The sequence below is a fragment of the Grampus griseus genome (genome assembly GCF_964374135.1).
Source record: "Grampus griseus genome assembly, chromosome: 19".
Classification (NCBI taxonomy): domain Eukaryota; kingdom Metazoa; phylum Chordata; class Mammalia; order Artiodactyla; family Delphinidae; genus Grampus; species Grampus griseus.
In genome coordinates, this window is record NC_139013.1 from 52,879,458 (window position 1) to 52,899,981 (window position 20,524).

General features: G+C 42.5%; 1 protein-coding gene across 1 annotated transcript in view; it reads left to right on the top strand.

Moving 5' to 3' along the window:
• CDH13 (cadherin 13) overlaps positions 1-20,524 on the top strand; it is a 1,031,132-nt gene that overhangs the window by 160,352 nt on the left and 850,256 nt on the right. The gene's annotated exons all lie outside the window — the stretch shown is intronic.

Sequence of the window (20,524 nt, forward strand, 5' to 3'; positions counted from 1 at the left end):
GACATGAAGTCTTGATGGTCAGTCAGTGTTGAGAACGACGAGGTTACTACTTTTGATTATTGAGTCAACATTACTTGACTGTTGAGTCCAGGGTGTTGATTCAAGGCAAAAAGAGGAGATAGCATGATGTTCTGAGATCAGTAATCAAGGAAAGTGTTTAACCCATACACAGAATATACAATGATTTCTAGTAATTTTATTATTTTTTTAACCCATAATTGTTTAACAGTTCTTGAAATGTTGACTCTATAGAAGTGTAGATGGGGGCAAGGGAGAGGGCAGTTTTAAATTTTGTTATCTACATTCATATCAACCCCCTGCATCTTAGGTTCTGTTCCCCAAAGCAGATCCTGACAAAAGGATTCAGTGCAAATAATTTATTTGTGAAGTTACAGGAAACTCCACTAAGGGAGCAGGGAGAGGTACAGAGAATAAAAGGAAGGCAATAAGTTGTGTGCAGATGGTCATGTAACCATCATGGGTGGGTAGGGCTCAGTCCTATTGAAGACCTCTGGGAGTCTGTGTAGAGACACCCTAGAACTGTACCACCCACAGAGCAAGGAAGCTGGGGAATCTATCTACCCACTTCCTCTTGTTGGTTGAGAGCTGCTTCCAGGGGCATTACCTCCTGGTGCACCAGAGTATTATAGGTGTGGCGATACACCCAGCATTGCAGGTAACTAGGAGTTGACCCTGATGAAGCTGGTGGCTTCCACAGCTTTCCTGAGTGCTCTTTTCTACTCCTAGTGGCAGAGGCAAAACAGGGGGAGGATATCCATTCCAAAATTTGCTAAGAAAAGGGGCACAGGGATCTGTTGAGAGATTCAGTGGCTCTTTTATTTTCATGGTACTCTCAGGGATTGATAGGTCCTTAGGTGTAGTACAATAATGGAAACAAGGATTTTCACTCTGTGGCTTCATCTCCCTTTTCCCATCCTCTCTCTCTGGCTGCACCTTTCTTCTCCCTGTCACATACCTTGGATACAAGAAATGAACGTTAGGCAAGTGCACACTGAGGACAGAGGATCTGTTGATGGATGAATGGATTAAGAAAATATGTATACACACACACGAACGGAATATTATTCAGCTATAAAAAATAAGGAAATCCTTCCACTTGTGACCACATGGATGAAGATGGAGGACGTTATGCTAAAGTGAAATAATCCAGTCACAGAAAGACAAATCCTGCATGATTCCATTTTTTTAATGGAATCTAAAAAGGTTGAACTCATAGAAACAGAGAATAGAGGGGTGGTTTCCAGGGAATAGGGATGGAGGAAATGGAGAGATGTTGGTCAAAGAGTACAAAGTCTTAGTTTTAAGATGAGTAATTTCTGGGGAATCTATTCTACAGCACAATGACTATAGTTAACAATATTAGACTGTACATTTTAAGGTGGCTAGAGAATCGATATTCAGTGTTTTTACCTCACATGTGAGGTAATTGGTGTATTAACTTGATTTTGGTAATCATTTTACAATGTATACATATATTAAACCATCATATTATTCATCCTAAATATGTACGATTTTTATTTATCAATTATACCTCAATAAAGCTGGGGAGAAAAGTAAAAAAAAAGAGTGCATGAGGACAGAGGTACTATGACTAGGTGGATACAGATTTAACTTTGAGTGACCTGGGAGAAGTGCACAGCCACCCTTACCAAAATGTTCAGGCAGCATGCCTAGCCCCCTCTTTTGCCTGTCTGAGAAGTGTTCTGGAAGCTGCCAGAGAACAGAGTTCCGTGTGTTTCCCAGCAAGCACAGAAGACTCTGCCCCCATCTTTCTTAGATGTGCACTTACCCTTTGCCATCCTCCTCACTTTGAAAAACCCCATTGAAGACCCTGTGCAGTTTCAGAGACTCCACAACATCCATTTGGATCCCAAGGATGGAGTCACTGATCCCTGGGTTTTTTGGTTTTGTTTTTTCCCTCCAGTGCGCTGTTCTAAGGCAGAAACACTGCCGGCTGTGGAGTTCAGACAGCACAAGCACTCCCAGCTTTATCAAAAGGCAGAGATTGTACTGAAGTGTTTGCTTTTCTGCTTGTGGGCCAGTTCCTCTCAATGATCTTGGGTAGGTCTAGATCACTCTCAGCTCAGCTACCCTCTTCTTGTCAGAGATGTGGTCCCTGGTGCTGGGATAGCACCACGGAGACTTAGAGTTCAAAGATTTAAGTTGACCTCAGTTTTGAATAATTCTCCTTTATCCTTGAAGGTCAACTATTATTTGTTTTCTGAAAAATGCATACCCATTCATCCTTGTTCGTCGGACCTCCTCTGAATCTTAAAATTCAGGAAGAGGCAGGGTACTCTCTTCCCCAGTTACTGAATATGAAGCACCCAGGACTCAAACCGCAATGTTTATTTGGGATCTCTGAGCATCTCAGACTCAAAAAATTTTTTTCATGCCAACATATAGAGAGAATGTGAATTTCTCATCATTTTTCAACATGGAAATTAAGAAAACAAGTCATATGCTCCTGCAATCAATTTAAGCCTTTTAGGTGTGGTATAGGATAAAAAGGAGAGAAAAAAAAACACTTGGGATTCATATTGGGTACTGTTTGTACTATATACACCTCTTTCTCAGTTTCCCCACAGGAAAAATGGTGGATTTAATATATGCCATATAGAGTCACCATGTGGATTGGGGACAGGATATATATGAAACACCCAGCCCAGGACATAGCTCATGGTAGATACTCAATATTTGATTGGATCCTCCCTACTCCTGCTCTCCAGGGTACATTATAAGTGCTAAAGCTATATAACTAAACGCTGTTCCCCAGATTAGGTACCCAATGGAGAGGAAAAAGCTACGAATTGATGACCCGTCAGCACAGTTTAGGGTTAAAAAGCTGTATCTAAATTGGAAGATATATTAAGACATTCAGGGAAAGAAAACAGTCTAAGGTTGTCAAAGAATGTGCACCAGTTCCTCAAATTTGGTTTTTTCCCCACCTTACCTAAATCCATATTTTCACTTCTATTTTAAGCAGAATTACTCATGGTTGTTTACTTAGAATATGTCTAAGGTTGGTACTCTCACCCTATCCATCTTTCCTTATCCAGAGGCTTAAAGGAAAACCACCAACATAAAGCATGCAGCATCATTAAGATTCCCAAGAGTTTGTTATCACAGAAGAGAGTGTGGACTTGTTTTCCACTTTCACTGTGTCTGTCTTTTTGGGGAACCTCTATCCTCACTCAGCCACCACTTCCATGGATTCTTCCCTCTATTAGGACCAAGATATGATAGCCCTTGATCAGGAGATTGGTCGTGCAACCCAAGAAGGGCCATGCAAAGAAGAGAGAGGTGATTAGATTATAAAGTTGATTGTTGACCCTCAAGACCAAAGTAACTGGAAATTTGTGTGTTTTCTGGCCTTTCTGCTCATTTGATGATTAAATACTCTAGCTGTCCAAATCCAATCCTTGGCTTATCTCAGCTATGCAGAGTGGCATGGCTGGTTCAAGCTGTCTGTAGAGAAACCGATGTATGAGGCTAAAATTTAGCAAAATGCCAGAAGAGTATGTTTGGGCAGGATAACAAAATGTAGTTCAGGAGGCCTGCATGAGCTGGAACCAGAGCCGGTGGCATATAGTTGGAGACTGCAATGAGAGATGCCCGAATATGAGTATGACAAGTGGAATATCATTCTGTGAACTAGAGTCAAAGTCAAAAATGATTTCATAAAAACATGATTTGAGGACTGAGTGAGAGTCTGATTTGGAACTTTTCAAATAGGCTGTTTTCTAATGGTGCTTTTGTTGGCGGAGGTCCTGGGAATGTCTAAGTTCTGTCTTAAAGGCAAGGCTTTTCAGTGTGATGTGGAGGTGCTTTACTGTACCAGACAGACATGAGGGTGTGTCGAGAAGGTACTGATCTCCTGTCTACAAACCCTGGGGTGCAAATAAACCGCCGTCTTTGTCTTCTAAAACTTTACATACACTTCTAGTTTGATCACCCTTTCTACCAGTTGGTAGAAACTTAAGCGAAGTCCATTCATCATCTCCGTAAATCCCCAGGTTTCTGTCTGATTTCTATTGAGCTTATATGCTGCCACAGTGCCTGATGGGTGGAGGCACCCTGGCATCCACTGAGATGTTGGTACACCTGTCTGGTCTTCGGTCTTCTCCTTCCAAGCTTAAGGGTGATGTAAATCTTCTAGCTCTCTCTTCGCTCTTTCAGTCCCTTCCCAAAGCATGTGGGGACCATTCTGTTGCTCCCATCCTGACCTGGGCTTGGAAACGCAGCTCAGAGAGAAGACATGCCGTCGTCCCTTCTACCATATCTATATTTCTCCTTCTCCTTCCAACCCAGGGGATTTTTATCTGGACAATAGGTGGGTGTACCCTGGATCATAAGCCTTTCTTCCACATCTATTGAAGTCAAAATATATACCCAGATTCCTTTTAGATTTAGGATTTGAAATATAAAAACTTAAGCTCTTACAACAACAAAAACAACTTAGATGTTTAAAACTTTAAACTTGTTTATTCTTGATCTCTCTCTGCTTTTTAGCAACAATATCCCTTTCCTGAGGGAATTAATGATGGGAAGTGAGGTAATGAGCAGAGAAGATCTGGGGGAAGATCTCATTTAATTCCTGCCCAACTTTCAGCCTGCTTGATTGGAATGTTGGGTTTTGTTTGTTTGTTTGTTTTTCTTGAGTAGAGTTGAGTTCCATGCAGGGAGATCTGGAGAGTTTGTTTGCATGTTGGTCTTGGAACTCACGTGGAACAAAGATGAGTGGAATATGCTGTTTCTCCAGTGGGAAATTTTAGGTCCACAGAGGCAAAAGGCTTTGCTTTCATTCTGACGTAGTAAATAAGGACAACATATAACTGAGGAACATAGCATGTGGGTAATAAATTTGCAGAGAATAATATCTTCTAGCATATTCCAGTGGGGTCTTCTTGATGTGGGTGTAGCAATCATCAGGAGGGTGAAAACCAAGACAACTAGAAGTAGGAGAGGAAGTAGCTGTCTTTGAGAGAGCAAGACTGATAAAGTTTTCAGACCAAATGATAAGTAACTTCTAGTTTCCAAATAAAAGCTCTCGCATTAGAGACCATGCTTTTTTTTTTTTTTTAACGGAAGACTTTAATTGCTTATACTGACAGCAGACATGCCAGATTTATCCACATGGCCAGTGTTCCAAATGCCATGTAAAAATGCAGCAATTGGCCAGATTGTTAAATAACCTGCTATAATTGCTTTTATTTGTTTAATCCTTTGGAACAAATGGCCACTTTCAATTTTTTGCCCAGAAGACAAAGAAGAGTTGAAGTTTTCTGATATTTGTTGGTTGAAGACGGAAGATCGTTCACTTTAGCAGTTTGGACAGCATGACTGATAGGGCTCTCCCTGGTACCTGCGAAGGGCAGAGTGAGAGAAGTGGAGGATTCTGAGGGCAAGGGCAGGGATCAAGAGCCCGGGATTCCCAGCTGAAGTGGATGAGTGGGAGATAACACTTAACTTCAAAGAAGAAATAGAAGAGCAAAACCATCTAGGTAAAAATGACATCATGCCTTGATTTTGGTGCTAAGAGTCCCTGGAAGATGAAACCATTGACCTGGTATCTTGGAGATCCCTCCTCGTGGGTTCAAGTATAACGCTCAAGCTAAAGGCTTTATGTTTTGCTAGAAGAGAAAGGATACTCTCTGTTTCTTTTCTTTTTTTTTTTTTTTTTGTGGTATGCGGGCCTCTCACTGTTGTGGCCTCTCCCGTTGCGGAGCACAGGCTCCGGACGCGCAGGCTCAGCGGCCATGGCTCACGGGCCCAGCCGCTCCGCGGCATGTGGGATCTTCCCAGACCGGGTCACGAACCCGTGTCCCCTGCATCGGCAGGCGGACTCTTCTGTTTCTTATAAAGGGTAAAAGGAACAATTAAGCTCAAGATCTTATCCCTCCAAAGCCATAATGAAGTATTTTGTATGTAGAGGAAAACTGTTGAAGGGTAAGTAAACGCGACTAGATCCATAGCATTGTTTCTTCAGGATTTTAACAAATTCTATTTAGGCTCTCCTGAACTTAAGACATCATTCTCAACTGTATCTCAGGTTATTTTCAAACAGTGTTTTCGTTTTCCCTTAAAATGATCAAAGGGAATTGCTTATCATCCAGGGTCAACTTATTAACTGGAGACAGACTATTCCCCAATTACAGTATCTCTTGAACGCATATCTTACTGAGCTCTAGGCAAGGGACAAATTGGGGAGGAGAGGACAGAGTCTAGCCAAAAATCCCAGGGTCTTACCCTGGTCTCCAGCTAACTAGCTCCATGACCTTGGAGGGATCTGTGACATTTTTGCATGTGTTTCCTCATTTGCGAAATGAAGTGAGACGGGGGTAACTCCAAACCTCCTTCTTTTTCTCTGTTTTTTCTAATTTTTTAGAATCGCTGAATTATTGCATGCATGAAATGATTTACTTTCTTCCTCTTTGAAATAATGGAGATCATTTTCTAGTATCTCCATCTCCCTATATTTCTGTTAAGCAAGATCTAACAGCCTTTGATATTACTCTGTCTACTTGCTGGGGAATTACAGATATAATAACATTTGATTTTGTGAAGACACTTAGTTAAAAATTGTCACTGAATAGCTTACGCTTTCCCAAAATGCTGTCAGAACTGAATCCTTATAGCAGACAAGCCAAAGATGAAATAAAAGGGATTGACAGGAAAGGGGGGGTAGGGAGAGCTTATGGACGCAAATTGAAAAGGCAATATTATAGGAGCATGAGAAAAGCCACCAGAAAGAAGGTTCTTTCTCCATCCTTGAGTATATTAAAATATTTATTTATTTATTTATTGAATGATGTTGGAAAGGTGAGAAGGGAAAAGCTTCTAGTGCTTGGTGAGCACCTGCTGTGTGCCAGGCACAGGTTAGGCACAGACATTTGTCCCCACTTCATAGATGAGAATATTGAGGCATAGAACTCACCGAGTAAGTGAATGGCACAACTGAGATTTTAAGCCAGAGGGCAAATAAAAAATTAAAAAATCACAAATAAGACTTCTCCTATACCGCGAATCTGTCCCTTCTCCTTATTCTAAGATGTTGACATCATTACCATTTTACTCTGAAATGTACTTTAGCCGCCTTTCTGTGTTAATACCTGCGGAAATACCCCATTCATTTTAATTGCTATATCATGTTCACGGTCTACCATAAATTACTTCATTTAGTCTTTTCCCTATTGGTTTTCACTGTTAAAAATGATCCTATAGTGAGCATGTGGATTCAAGGGTACCTGTTCCCATGTGCACATGTAAAAGAGTTTTTCTAGGTAGATGTGAAAAAGTATATACATATATACGTGAATATGTGCATATGTATGTATGTGTGTACTGTATGTATATAACTTATATATCTGTGTATGTATATGTATTTTTTAAGATCCTGACAAATTCCCCTTCCAAAGGGGTGTGCCCAATCACCTGCCACTGCCCCCCTGGCATTGTATGAAATTGTACGTTTCCTCACACCATCACCAGTACTTGACATCATCAAACTTTAGACATTTGCCAAAGCATTATGATAGTTTTTTTTCAAGTACATGAGTGAGTTTGAGCACCTCTTGAGTTCTTTTCCTCCAGAAAGTGTTTCTAGTAAATGGTGGGAGAGCAATTGAGCCCTGTCCTGTGCTGTGCAGAAAGCCAGTGAGTTTCTTCATGAAGAGGATGCAGTGGGGTCACTTGACTTGGATATCCTGGAGAGGAGGGGGCGTAAGATCACACTCTCATTAGGAATTAACCTGGTTGTCATAAAGGGGGCTGAGCAAATCTTTGAAGCTTGTAAGTGATGACACTGAGATCTGTCAGAATACTGACCCTGAAATCAGGTCTGAATTTACAGCCATAATATCTATATGTGGATTTAGTTTTATGTTCTTACTCTAATTTATGTGCATGCCTTCCTTAGCATCCCATATCTCAAGCAACATAAATGTATTAAAGTAATGGAATTTAGAAAATATGTTACAGTTGCCATCTTCGTTCCCAAGAGGGAATTTGGAAATCTGACAAATATTATAGCTTTCATTTTCAAGATCCATTTTCTGAGCAGTTTCACTAACAAGTCTCCTGATTTACCAGGCCGTTAACAAAGATAATTCCTTCTGGACATCAGTGAAAGAAGTGGATTAGCGCAATTTACGGCTTTCTCAAGATACACATAAGGTGCCTGTCAAGAAAAAAAGGGACAGGTTTTTGATTAGCTGATACATAGACTTGCTTTTAAGACACCTCAGTTCATTCTCCATAAGCCCATCCACTAAGGACAGCATCCCTCAAGGAGGAAGCCTGCCATGGCCCCGTGTCTCGGCATGGTCTCAAGTTTGCCAACAGTGATTACGAATTACTTAGTTGCTGACAGCCCTTTGTCATTGATTGAAAGAGGAAACCTTTTCCACTTCAAGCTGAGGACATGGTGCCTATTTTTTTCCTCTTTAAATGAAACATTATCCAGAGACAACTCTTTGTGTACACAGCAACACACACAGTTTAACAAAAGAATAACCTGCAATAAACAGAGATATAGAAGATTGAGAGCCTAGGACAGAAGCTCATTAGGCAAAACCTGTCCTTTTTCTTTGCTAAAGTCGGGAAGAAACAAATTTCTGCCAAATGGGAGGAATAATGAGGGTATCCTGTCAGCAACGAAGATAACACAGCTCTGGGGAAAGCATTGGAAAGTTTCCTCTAATCCTTGGGAACTTTATGTCCTCAACAATCCTGTATTCAGAGGATCTCAGAGTGTTAGAGGGACCCATTAAAAAGTTCCACTGTGGCCTGGTGAGAGAGGTGCCCACTGGGACAAGGGTGCCTTTTTATGGTGGTATGATAGCATGGCCATCCAGGCTGTGGCATTAGCCTGCAACTCTGAGACTTTGGGATCTGATTCCCAGCTCCTGAGGTGTGTCATAGGGTCAGCAGAGAAGATTCCCAAGTAACGGGTGGCGTTGGTAGGGGCTGAGGGTGTCCAGGAGAGATGCACAGACTGACGTTTATAAATCTACCCTTCAGTCAGTTGTGGGCCGTGGGTATGAAAAGCAAGAGGCAGGAGAGAGAGGAGGTGAGATGTGCTTGGCCTTGCACAGCCTTGTAGGTCATCTGAAGGATTTGGGCTTTATCCTAAGAGCAGTGGGAAGCTGTTAACAGGATTCAGTGTGCGTGTGTTTGTGTGTGTGTGTGTGTCTGGGGGTGCCAGCATCTGGACATGGGGCTGACAGTCTTAATTAGATTTCTCTTTGCAACTATTATTCTGAGAGTCACAAGTGTTCTTAATTGTTTTGTGCCAAGGACGCTTCTGTCAGTCTGGTGAAGCCTGTGGACCCCATCTCACAATGCAGAGATTCAGATACTTAGGATTATGACAGATTCTGCTTATACTGTATCATATGTATACTATAATAGTTTGATACATTTTTCAAAGTATTAAAGAAACTTATCTGTGGTAGATAACATCTATGTAGCAGGGTGCCAGAGCCAGCTCACTCCCACCAGCTTGTCAAAGCTTACCGTGTACATTTCTTTCCAGCTCCATGTTCAGTGATAGCATGTCGGTAGCTTAAATGTGGTCATGATGGGAGTATTTACACCATGAAAACTGGCAAACATTAAAAATCAGGACACCCCCCCCACAACCAAGAGCCAGTTATTAAAACATTTACCATCACATATACATTATGTAATACATATATGTATTATACATATACATATAAGTATGTGTTAAACCTGTGATGAAATCCGGTTATTTAAGACACTAATAAAGAAGTGTATATATAAACTTTATTAATACCTTAAATAACAGGGTTTCATCTCAGGTTTAATAACTATCATCATTTTGAAGTAGTGATGAGTATAAATTATATTTTGGAATATCAGCAGCAACTATAATGTGATATAATATTTCTTTCTATAATTGATGACAAAGTCAGAGTTACTGCTCATATTACTGGGATTTGTTGCCTACATCCATACTTAAAGGAAATGCTAGAGATTAATGCAAATAAAGACGAATTTTTCCCATCTAAAGAACCCCTGAACTACAGTGTCTAGAAAATGAGAAAAAGGGGGAGCAAGGAGACCAGTTAGGAGGCTGTCACATTATTCCAAATGAGCAGTCACGGTGTCTTGTACTCAACTGCGGAGGCAGAGAGATTTGTAATGAAGTAGAGATGGTTAACAGAAAAAGTCTACAAAAATTAGGGATGTATTGACATAGAAGTGCAGGAGGTGTCGAGAGTGACTCCTAGCGTTCTGGCTTATACTATTGGATTTACTGAGAAGGGGATGTCAGAAAGGGCCAGGTTTAGGGAAGATGACCCTGAGTTTGGTTTGGGATGTGTTGAGTTGGAGGTGCCTCTCAAGTGTCCCCATGAAACACTAAATAGACCATGGGTTATAAATATCTGGAATAGAAGCACATGTAGGTTCTACCATCAGTCTTGGGGTGAGAACAGAGTAGAGGGAAGTTGTTCCTTGGTGGAGAAGCAAGCTACATAGAAACGTGCCACCCTTCCAGTAACTGCTTTCACACTGCATCTCCTACCTTATTTATCTCTTAACAATCATCTTGCAAACAGATTGCCTTTAGGAACTGGTGAGATGGCCCCACTTGGAGGCAATCATACTCAAAGAGAATAACTACTTTCCCATTTCCTGCAGAGTTACCTTGCTGGATCCCAAAGTCCGCAGGAGAGGCCAGGGCAGTAGATAAATACTAGGAGGTCGTTAGGATATTTACAGTAATTAGAGCTTCCATTCTATTTGAAATTGCCCTGAGGAAATGGACTGAGTGAGAAGAGTGGCAAGCAGTTAACCTTAAGGATTTCAAGTTCAGCGGCTAGCAGAAGCAGACAAGCCCATGAATGAGAATAAGGAAGACCAGCTACAGAGATGGGGGAAGCCCAGTGAGATGGTGGGGAAGACAAGAGGAGATGGCGCTTCAGTAAGGAGCCAGGAGACAAGTAAACAGAAGGTTGAAAAAAAAGACTGAAAGTTCTTTGTTGGATCTAGTGATAACAGAGGGTGTTCATCTTATGGGAGCTGTGTGATGGAGTGATGGAGGTGAAAGCCATTTGAGAGGAGAGGAAATGGTGACCAAAGTTATAGACACATCTTTTAAGAATTTTAGCTGCTAAGGAGACAGATAGTGAAATAGCTGAAGGTAGATATAGAGCGAATAAGTTCTTTATTCTCTCCTTCTCTCCCTCCCTCTCTCCCTCCCTCCCTCCCTCCCTTCCTTCCTTCCTTCCTTCCTTCCTTCCTTCTTTCCTCCCTCCCTCCCTCCCCCTCCTTCCCTCCCTCCCTGTAGTAGGAGAGACTTGCCTATAAGAAGGATCCATTTGAGACAGGGGTGACAATATATAGGAGAGAAGGGATTAATGATAGTTCCTGAGCAGGTAGGAGGAGATATACTTCAAAACTTAGGGGGAAGTATTCACTTTTTATAGCAGAGAGTGGAATGAATGAACAGATGATTGAATGAGTGATGCAACTGCCTTTAATGGTACTTGTGTATTGCCCCCTGTCTTAAAGAGGAGTCCTTCAGTGGCTCTAGAAGGCAGAGCAGTTTGCTCCAGGTCGTACTGGTGGAATGCAGACTCAAGCAGGTCTTCAGAGAGGATGTAGGTCCCTTTGTCTTAGAAGCACCTGTTGCTGGCTTGGGGGCATTGAGTTCTGAAGGGCTTCATACACCTGTAGAATGTGCAGGTGAATGGGTGCTGAAGTGAGTTGGAAATTGAGCTGTTTTGCAAATGTCTCCTGAGTGGGATTTGAAATTGGGATTGGGAGGGGCATTATCTGGGCAGGAAAGATTGGATTTAAGGGCTCTGTGTGGTTGAAAAATAAGGGTGCTGTCCTTGGGGAAGGGATCTGTGGTGAAGATGGGTTTGGGGCTTCAGAGCCACAATGTCCCTCTTCCTGGGATTAGAGCTACAGTTTCTCTGAGTTTTCCAAGCCTTGCTTTTGACCCCTGCATCCAGCTGGGGTTGCAAGCCTCTCAAGCCTCAGATACTAAAACTTATTGACTGATGTGGACTCTTCTATGCATCAAAGGGCTCAGTAATGGTATTAGCTGGCGGGCTCTTTTTAAGTGCTTCTCTGTAGATAGCATGCTAAGATACCTGGGGTTAAGATGAAAGGCTTCGAAAAGGCAGCAGCTTCCTGGAGGCTGCCTGTGGCCACTAACCTTGCTGCTTTGGCCATGCCGATCCCAGACAACCAGGGCCAGCCTTTACATGTCTCTTTCCATCACCACGGACACTGTGAACCCCAGATTTCTAAGTCTTCACCGCTGAAGCAAACCGAAACAAAACTTTTTGAGGTTAGATTGCCTGATGTTGTTCCTCCCTGTGACCTCTGCCACCCCAGTCATTTTGGAAAACATAGATCTTAAAGTTCAATCTATCTTGGTTTCAAATATCAGCTCTTCTCTAATTGACTATGGGACCTTGAACAAGTCTCTTGTCCTCTCGGAGAGTCAATTTATTATCTGTGCAGTAGGGAAAACCTTGCCTACCTTGTAGGACCATTGTAGAGACCCATCCATTCAACACATACCTGAGTGCCTATTCAAATACTAGGTTAACTGCATAAAGTAAGCATGATTCCCACCCTCACTGAGCCCCAGTGCAAGAGTGGATATGCCAAAGTGCCAGGCCCAGGGAGCACATGTAAGAAATGTCTCATTCATTTATTTTCTTGTCCTTTATGCCCAAGGCTTAGCTGCAAGTACCCCTTTGTGCACAGTGGCGTACTTTGAGGCATTGCATGGTTAGCAAACAGCTCTGCACGGTACAAGGGCAGCAATGCAGTAAGAACTTGGGAGTAGAGTTGGGTGAGGGTCAGAGACGCTGGGGACAGATTGTGAGCATCCTCATCACAGCTCCTTCTCTTACTGGCTGCAGAACCAATGACAATTTACTTGTCTTTTGCTCTGTGCCTCAGTTTTCTCACCTGCACAATGGAGGCAATAATGGCACATATTTCTGAGGGTTGTTGTGAGGATTAAACAAGCTAGTATGTGTCAATGCCTGGAACTTGGTAAGTGTTTGATAAATGTTAGGTATTCTTTCCATTTTCAAAAACAAGCTGCTCCCATTAAAGCCCACCAATCTCAAATAGAAATCAGGTGGGAATAGTGATGAGTTGAAATTCTGCACCAAAATTCCCCCCTTTCAAATGCTATTCCATTCCCAGTCTCTCTCCTTTTCCAATCCTGGCTCTCATATGCGGATCTCCCCTGTGAAGAGCAGTGTCCCTAATAGTAGAATATCATTTCACTGGTACTATTTGTTGATCACCATTATACTGTGAGGTCTCAACAGCTTTAATTACAATAATTCGAGGTTTCTTCAAAGCATTGTATTTCAGAGAGTTCACAGATGCTTTTAATTTAATTATGTGCAGTTTAACACCACAGATGCCTGTTGGGAAAAAGAAAAATGCTGTTCTTTCTGAATGCAAGACACATGTTTAGGGCTGATAAAATACATTACTACATTTTCTTTCAGAATAAAAAGGAGTGTATTACAAAGAATGGGACAGTAAGTCGACGCCAGGATGCTTGGTCTGGGGCATTGTTGACAGAAGCAGGCTTGATCCTGGTTAAGGGAAGAGTATTTGCAGGATCACCTTGCACTCAAGTTAGGGACCCAAAGGTCAGCTCCCACGGGGGCCTCAAGGTTAGCCTCTCTCCTACAGAAATCCACATCAGCCTTCCAAACTGGCACATCCCTATTCTTCCTGCCATCACTGTTTCTATTTACGGTAATAATTATGCATCACCACTTGAATTCATTCATTCAGAGAATATTTACTGAGTACCTCCTCTATGCCAGGCACTGTTTAGGCCCTAGTGATACAGGCGCGGACACACAGATAAAAGTCTCTACCCTCAAGGAGTTCATATTCCAGAGGAGAGGAGATGACAAAATAGGTAAAACGTGGGCATGTTTGTGCATGAGGTTGGTGAAGGCTATGGAGGAAAGCAAAGGAGGGACACCATTGGGGAGAGATGGTTATAATTGTGTGTAAGGTGGTTGGGGAAGGCTTCACTGAGAAAGCAACATTTGAACTAAGACTTGAAAGAGGTTAGGGAATGAGAATGTTCTAAGTGTAGGTAAGAAGTCCTGAGCTGTAGGGTACCTCATGTGTCTGAGCAATCACAAGGAGGTTATTGTAGAGAGAAGGGGAGATAATAGAAGATGAGGTTCAAAGGTTAGAGGAAGATTGTGTTCAGACATTTTATCATCAGCAGCAGCATCAGCACCATCACCACCACCACTCCCCCTACTGAACACCTGCTGACACTCAGCCGGAAACAGACCATAATCCTTGTACTCCTGAAACTCAAAGTCTGCAAAGGAGACAATTAAAGAACAACATCATCCTTGCTACCAGTGGAGTGAATGCAGATTTTAAGGGAGTTCTGTGGTGGGAAGGAAACTCCATAGGAGAAAGAGTAAGGGAGACCTGGAATATGAGACATCTAAGCTTTAATAGACTTGTGAGGTCGATAGGAGTCAGCCAACTGAACTGATCAGAATAAGGCTAAGCTTTGCTGCTAAGAGAACACTGAAATCCCATCCTGTAGCTTGCCTGGCCTCTTCTTTCACTTCTCTCTACCCACTCTCCACCAACTCTACTGTGACTTGGAGGTAGAACCTCTGAACTTGCAGGTTTCCTCTCATAACTTATGGTCTTGCCCTGCTTCCAGCAGCATCCAGGTCCACCCTCTCCTGTCCTCAGTATATTAACACACATCTCTTTTCAGCTCAGTTGTCCTCACTTTCTTTAGGAATGTATTTCTGCTAAATCCATTGGCCCTGCACATATAGCCCAGTGAAATCTACACTCTGGGCTTCAGCTGCCTCCAGGGAGAAGGGGTGATGACAATAACAGTGAAAAAATATTCATACACACACATACATAGTTATACTTACGTGTATGAGCACACACATATGTGAATTCACACAGTTATATATAATGCATGCATGCATGCAAACATACATGAAGATACACACATGCACATCTATGTTTTATATATGCATGCATATACACATACATGAGTATGTACACACCTTAGTTATATATAAATGCACGCATACACACATGCACACACGCATGCACACATACACATTTTTAATAAATACATGGATGTTCACATATATGAAGATAGAGGTGGACATGCATGTTTATATATGAATGCATGCATATATAGGGCAATGTGTGAGTATATGATGTGGGCATGTGTATATTTTAGAAAGCCTAATCCTGCCAGGAGCTTTCATCTAGTCTCCCTTTTTGTGTACACCACAACCCTGCTATGCATGTTACATAGATGAGGAATTTGAGGCTCTAGAAGTTTAAGTTTCTTGCCCACATTCAAGCAGCTGGTAAGTTATGAAACTGAGATTCAAACGAAGAGCTGAAAGACAAGAAAGCCCATTCCATTCTAATGCTTAAATAATGTTAATAGAAAGAGGGCAAAAGCAAAAAAAAAAAAAAAAAAAAAAGAATGAATTATATAATGTATCTGGTCCTTGAGCTGCTCTTAGAAAATACACATAGAGAAATTATTAGGGCATAATGTGATAATTTCCATGAAAAAGAAATAGAAGGCTGTATGAGAGCATAGAAGAGAGAATGGCATGTGACTGGGCTCTTGAAGGATGAGTAGAAGTTTGCCAGAAAGGGGTGGGGGGGCACTAAAGATTCTGCATTTCATTTAAAGTTTATAGTATTATTACAACAAGATAGTCATCATTGGCCTTTTGGTGTGCTTAAAATGTCCTAAACACCTTTGGCTAAATAACCACAGAAAAGGGGGCATTTTACAAAGAAAGGCAGTGGTGGCATCTCAAATCTGGCTACAGGCATCTTTCAGCTGCATGCAAGTGATCTAGGGCAAGTCTCCACAAATGGCTCTCTCTCTGCTACTGCATTTGCATATTCATACATTTGCAATCAGAAAACAAGTCTGCTGTTAGTGGTGTCATAACTTTGAATAAGGAAGAAAACGTGGTTAAAGGTGAAATGAGTTATGCTTTTATCAAGCCTTTTCAATGGCAGAACCTACTCCCCTCTGAGCACTTTCTGAGGATCAGTGATCATAAACTGCTGCTTTGCCAGCAGTGCTGTTGAAGACTGTGTGGATATTGTTTCAGCAAAACCATTGGGCATGTGTGATTGCTTCTACTTATTCAATACTGAGAAATACAAGATTGAGTTTTATGAGAAAGGGAGAGAGGGAAAAAAAGCATATTCTACGCACAAACTGGATAGGTTTCATTGTTTAGTGTGTTTTTATTGCCCCAAAGTAATCTCCTGATTGCTAGATGAGTAATCCCGTAATTACAAAACAATCTATCAATTGATCTAAGTTAATCGGATAACATATTTTATCCTGCTAAGCATGAAGGTAGATTTCAGGTAACTGCAGAAAAAGGAGGCATTGAAGCCACCAGCCATCAATAATGATGCAGATTCAAGTCTCAAATGCTGGTTCCTAAATCAACATAATTTAGAATTAATATGTGAGGAGCAATGTACTAAGCACTATAAAGTCCCATCTCTTCCATTCTGCAAAAAGCCCCTAAACTCCCTGCATCCCACTATTCCTCCTTCCTGTCTGTCACAGAGCTGATTCTATCTGAGGATTAGACTTCCCTAACTCCTCGGCTGCCTCTTCCATTTTCCCATCTCTAGTCACCTTGCAGCCCGGGAGACAGGGGAAAATAGGATCTGTGCATTCATGGCGGCAGAGTTATCCAGGAGGAGATGCCACTTAGCAGGGACCAGGTAGCACTGAAGAGGGTAGGAAGCATTTCCTAACTTCCCTCTTTCTCTCTTCCCTTGTCCTTTTCTTCCTCATCCTTCAATATTTCTTGAGTGCCCCGGATGGACTAAGCACTTTAGAGGCCTTTGGAATACATCGCTGAACAAAAAGGGCAAAGATCTCTATGCTTGTAGCACTGACATTGTAGCAGGAGAGACAAATAACACAAACAATAAGAAAGTGAATTACATAGTATTTTAGAAGGTGACAAATGCCATGGGAAGAGCCAAAGTAGAGCAGAGTAAGGGGGCTGGAGTGCTGGGGCAGTGGGCAGAGCAGCCTGCTAGTGATAGAAATGGTCTGAGAAATGTTTCAGAGCCACAGCAGCAGGAGGGTAGAAGAGGGCATGCTGCAGTTAGACTGGCCGGAAGTCCATCCTAGCTCTGCTCAGTATACGTGAGATAATTGTATCTGCCACGAGAGACAAGGGGACGATTAAATAAGATACTGTTGGGAATATCATTGGTTTATGCCACCTAATTAAAATGACAAGAACACCGCCACTGCAAAAGGATTTGAAGTAGCTGACAGTGTGTGTAAAGCACCAAGCCCAGGGCCTGGCACATGTTGGGTATTCAGTTAACGTACAAACCTGTAATCAAAAACACGAAGAAGAGCTCATATGTTGCACAATGCATAAGGCACTGTTCTAAATGCTTCATGGATATTAGCACATTTAACCCTTACAACCCTGTGAGGTAGGAACTATTATATGCCCATTTTATAGCTAATGAAACTGAGGCACAGAGAACTTAATTTCTCCGAGGTCTTATAACTAGTTAATGGTAGAGGCAGGGTTTGAGCCCAGGTATCCTGCTTCCTGCCCCAGGAAGTAGAAAACAGTGTATCCATTTGACAGATATTTATTGATCATGTACTTTATGACAGGTCTGCGATAGGCACTGAGGAAATTAAGGTGAACAAGATAGACAGGGTCCTTTTCGAAAGACACGTGAGTCAATGTGAGACACACTTTATCTACCTAAGAAATTTGGGTCTGAAGAGACATTCTTTAATAAGGATGATGCACTCATGCCCCAGATTTTTTGAGTGTGTCCCTGAATGTAAATATTCCACCCTTTTAATGGACCAGGAGCGCTGATGCTGGCTGCAGTCATACAGTAGACTATCTTTATTCATGTGAAGAAGTCTGCACCTTTTCTTGCAGAGTCTTTCCCAGTAAGTCCCTAGGACCTGCCTCTACCGATGAGGGGTGAATCTTGTGACTTTTAGACCATGGTCTCCTCATTAGATAAAGTCATCAATTACAGCAGAAACAATCATTATTGGCAAGCTGGCAACTGGCTGCTGTCAGGGAGAAATGGGCTCCCGTGGAAGGTTGCAAACTGATGACTATTTAATCCTTGAACTCCGACAGCAACAGTATTAGTTGAAGGTCTGTAATGCATTCACAGTTCTCATTTGACATTTTCCTCACATCATTATTTGTCTGGTTTTACTTTCAAATTCCCCATAGGATCATTGACATGAAATTCTGAGGGGAAATTTGGAACATCAATGACTAAAGCAAATGAGTAAGTGTCCTTTTCAAGAGGAAATTACCTTTATGGTGTTGGCATAAGGCTATTTTTAAAATTTATACTAATGAGGAGGCAACACAAGGTAGATGACTAAACTTCCTAGGCTTGGAGTTGGCCCACGTGAATTTGTCCTGGGCTGAGCTCTGTGTGGCCTTGCAAGGGGGTTCTCGGCGGAGGCCTGCCCCCTCCGCATGGCTCCGTTCCATTGCTGATGGTTGAGAGCCTCGACGAGCCAGGCTGGCTCAGGGTTGGTGCTGGGGTTACAGCAGTGAGCACAGACAGTCACGGAGCTTGCTGTCTAGTAGGGAAGGAGGACCCTCACCAAACAATCCCACTCCTAGATGTCTAAACTGCAAACGTAACTAAGTGCCCCGAAAGAGGGAGAACAATGTTCTGTGGTCTTGAATAACAGAGGACTCTGACTCTATTTGGGGGTTGGGAGTGTTCATGCTGGCCTTGTCCTGCATCCTGGGTGAAGTGTAGGGTCTAGAGAGGCAAGGAGCCAGGTGGGAGGAAATCATTTCAGGAGAAGGGAAGAACCAGGGTTCCAGTGAGTGTGTTCCCTTCAGACCATCCGTGCCCCCTAATCCTGGGGTTGGTTCCCAGCTCCACTGATGTGAGAATCATGCTCCCCGCTGACTTGGCTCCCACCCACAGAACGAAAGGGGTTTTCTTTGGTGATACGGATAGCTAATGTGTACTGAGTGCTTACTATGTAACAGGCACTCGTCCAAGGGCTTTACATGAATTAACTCATTTGACCTTCTAGGTACATTAGCCTCACCTGATTAGAAAAAGTGACATTGACAGTGTTCAAAAGAGAACCCAGGTTATTAATTACAGTGATAGTTGCAAATAACCAAACAAGTAAAATTTGAAGCATCCTGAATGTTTATCAAAAGGGCACTGGTTGGGGCTTCCCTGGTGGTGCAGTGGTTGAGAGTCCGCCTGCCGATGCAGGGGACACGGGTTCGTGCCCCGGTCCGGGAAGATCCCACATGCCGCGGAGTGGCTGGGCCCGTGAGCCATGGCCGCTGAGCCTGCGCATCCGGAGCCTGCGCGTCTGGAGCCTGTGCTCCGCAACGGGAGAGGCCACAACATTGAGAGGCCCACGTATCACAGAAAAAAAAAAAGGGCACTGGTTGAATAAACAGTGGAACTCCTGGACACAGGAGTGCTATACAGCTCTGAAAAGGAATGAGGGGTATGGCTATAGACTATTTCATAATAACCTCCAGATATCCTCTTTGGGGAAAAAAGTGAGATGGAGAAAAGTGTGTAGTGTGCTACTGTCTATCTACAGAGGGAGGTGGAACCAGATTTATATACAAATTTACTTTTACTTTTTAGCGAAGATAGACTAGACCATAATATTTTTTAGAAAAGGTCACTGTTCCAGTTATCTATTACTGTTTGACAAAATTGGTGGCTTTAAGTATCAACACTTTTATTATTCTCTCTCACAGTCTGGAGCCGTCTGGGCTCAGCTATGTGGGTCTCACTCAAGCCTGCAGTAAGCAGTTGAGGCTGGGATCATCTGGGTCATCTAGAAGCTTGTGCACTCACACATCCTGGTCAGGAGTAGGAGACTGCATCAGCTGGGGGAGCTGGAAGAGCGTGGGCTCCCCGGGGGGCATCTCTCCTTCTGTCTGTGGTCTCTCCAGCCTGGAAGCTTCTGGGTAGCTGGTCTTCTGACATGTTCACTCAGGGCCCCAAAGGTATCTTTCCTGAGAGTGAAAGATACCGTATTACCTCTTATGGTTAGTCTCAGAAGTCGCACAGTGTCACTTTTGCCACATTTCACTTTTTGAGACAGTTACCACCCAGGTTCAAATGAGGTGGGGGAGAACAGACTTCACCTCTTAGAGAGGAAGTGGAAAGGTCTGGAAGAGCGTGTACAACTAAAAATATCGCTGTGGCAATATTCTGGAAAACATAATCTACACAGTTACCTAAAGTGAGAAGTATGGAACAAGGGAACAGGGAAAAAATAGACTTTTTAAAGTAAACCTTGTTTCACAAATTAGAAGATGAAGCTAGATAACAAGGCAATTATAAAATTCAAAAGTCAGAGAAAAAATTGAACCTGAATGTGTACTCCGGTAATGGCCATAACCCCTAG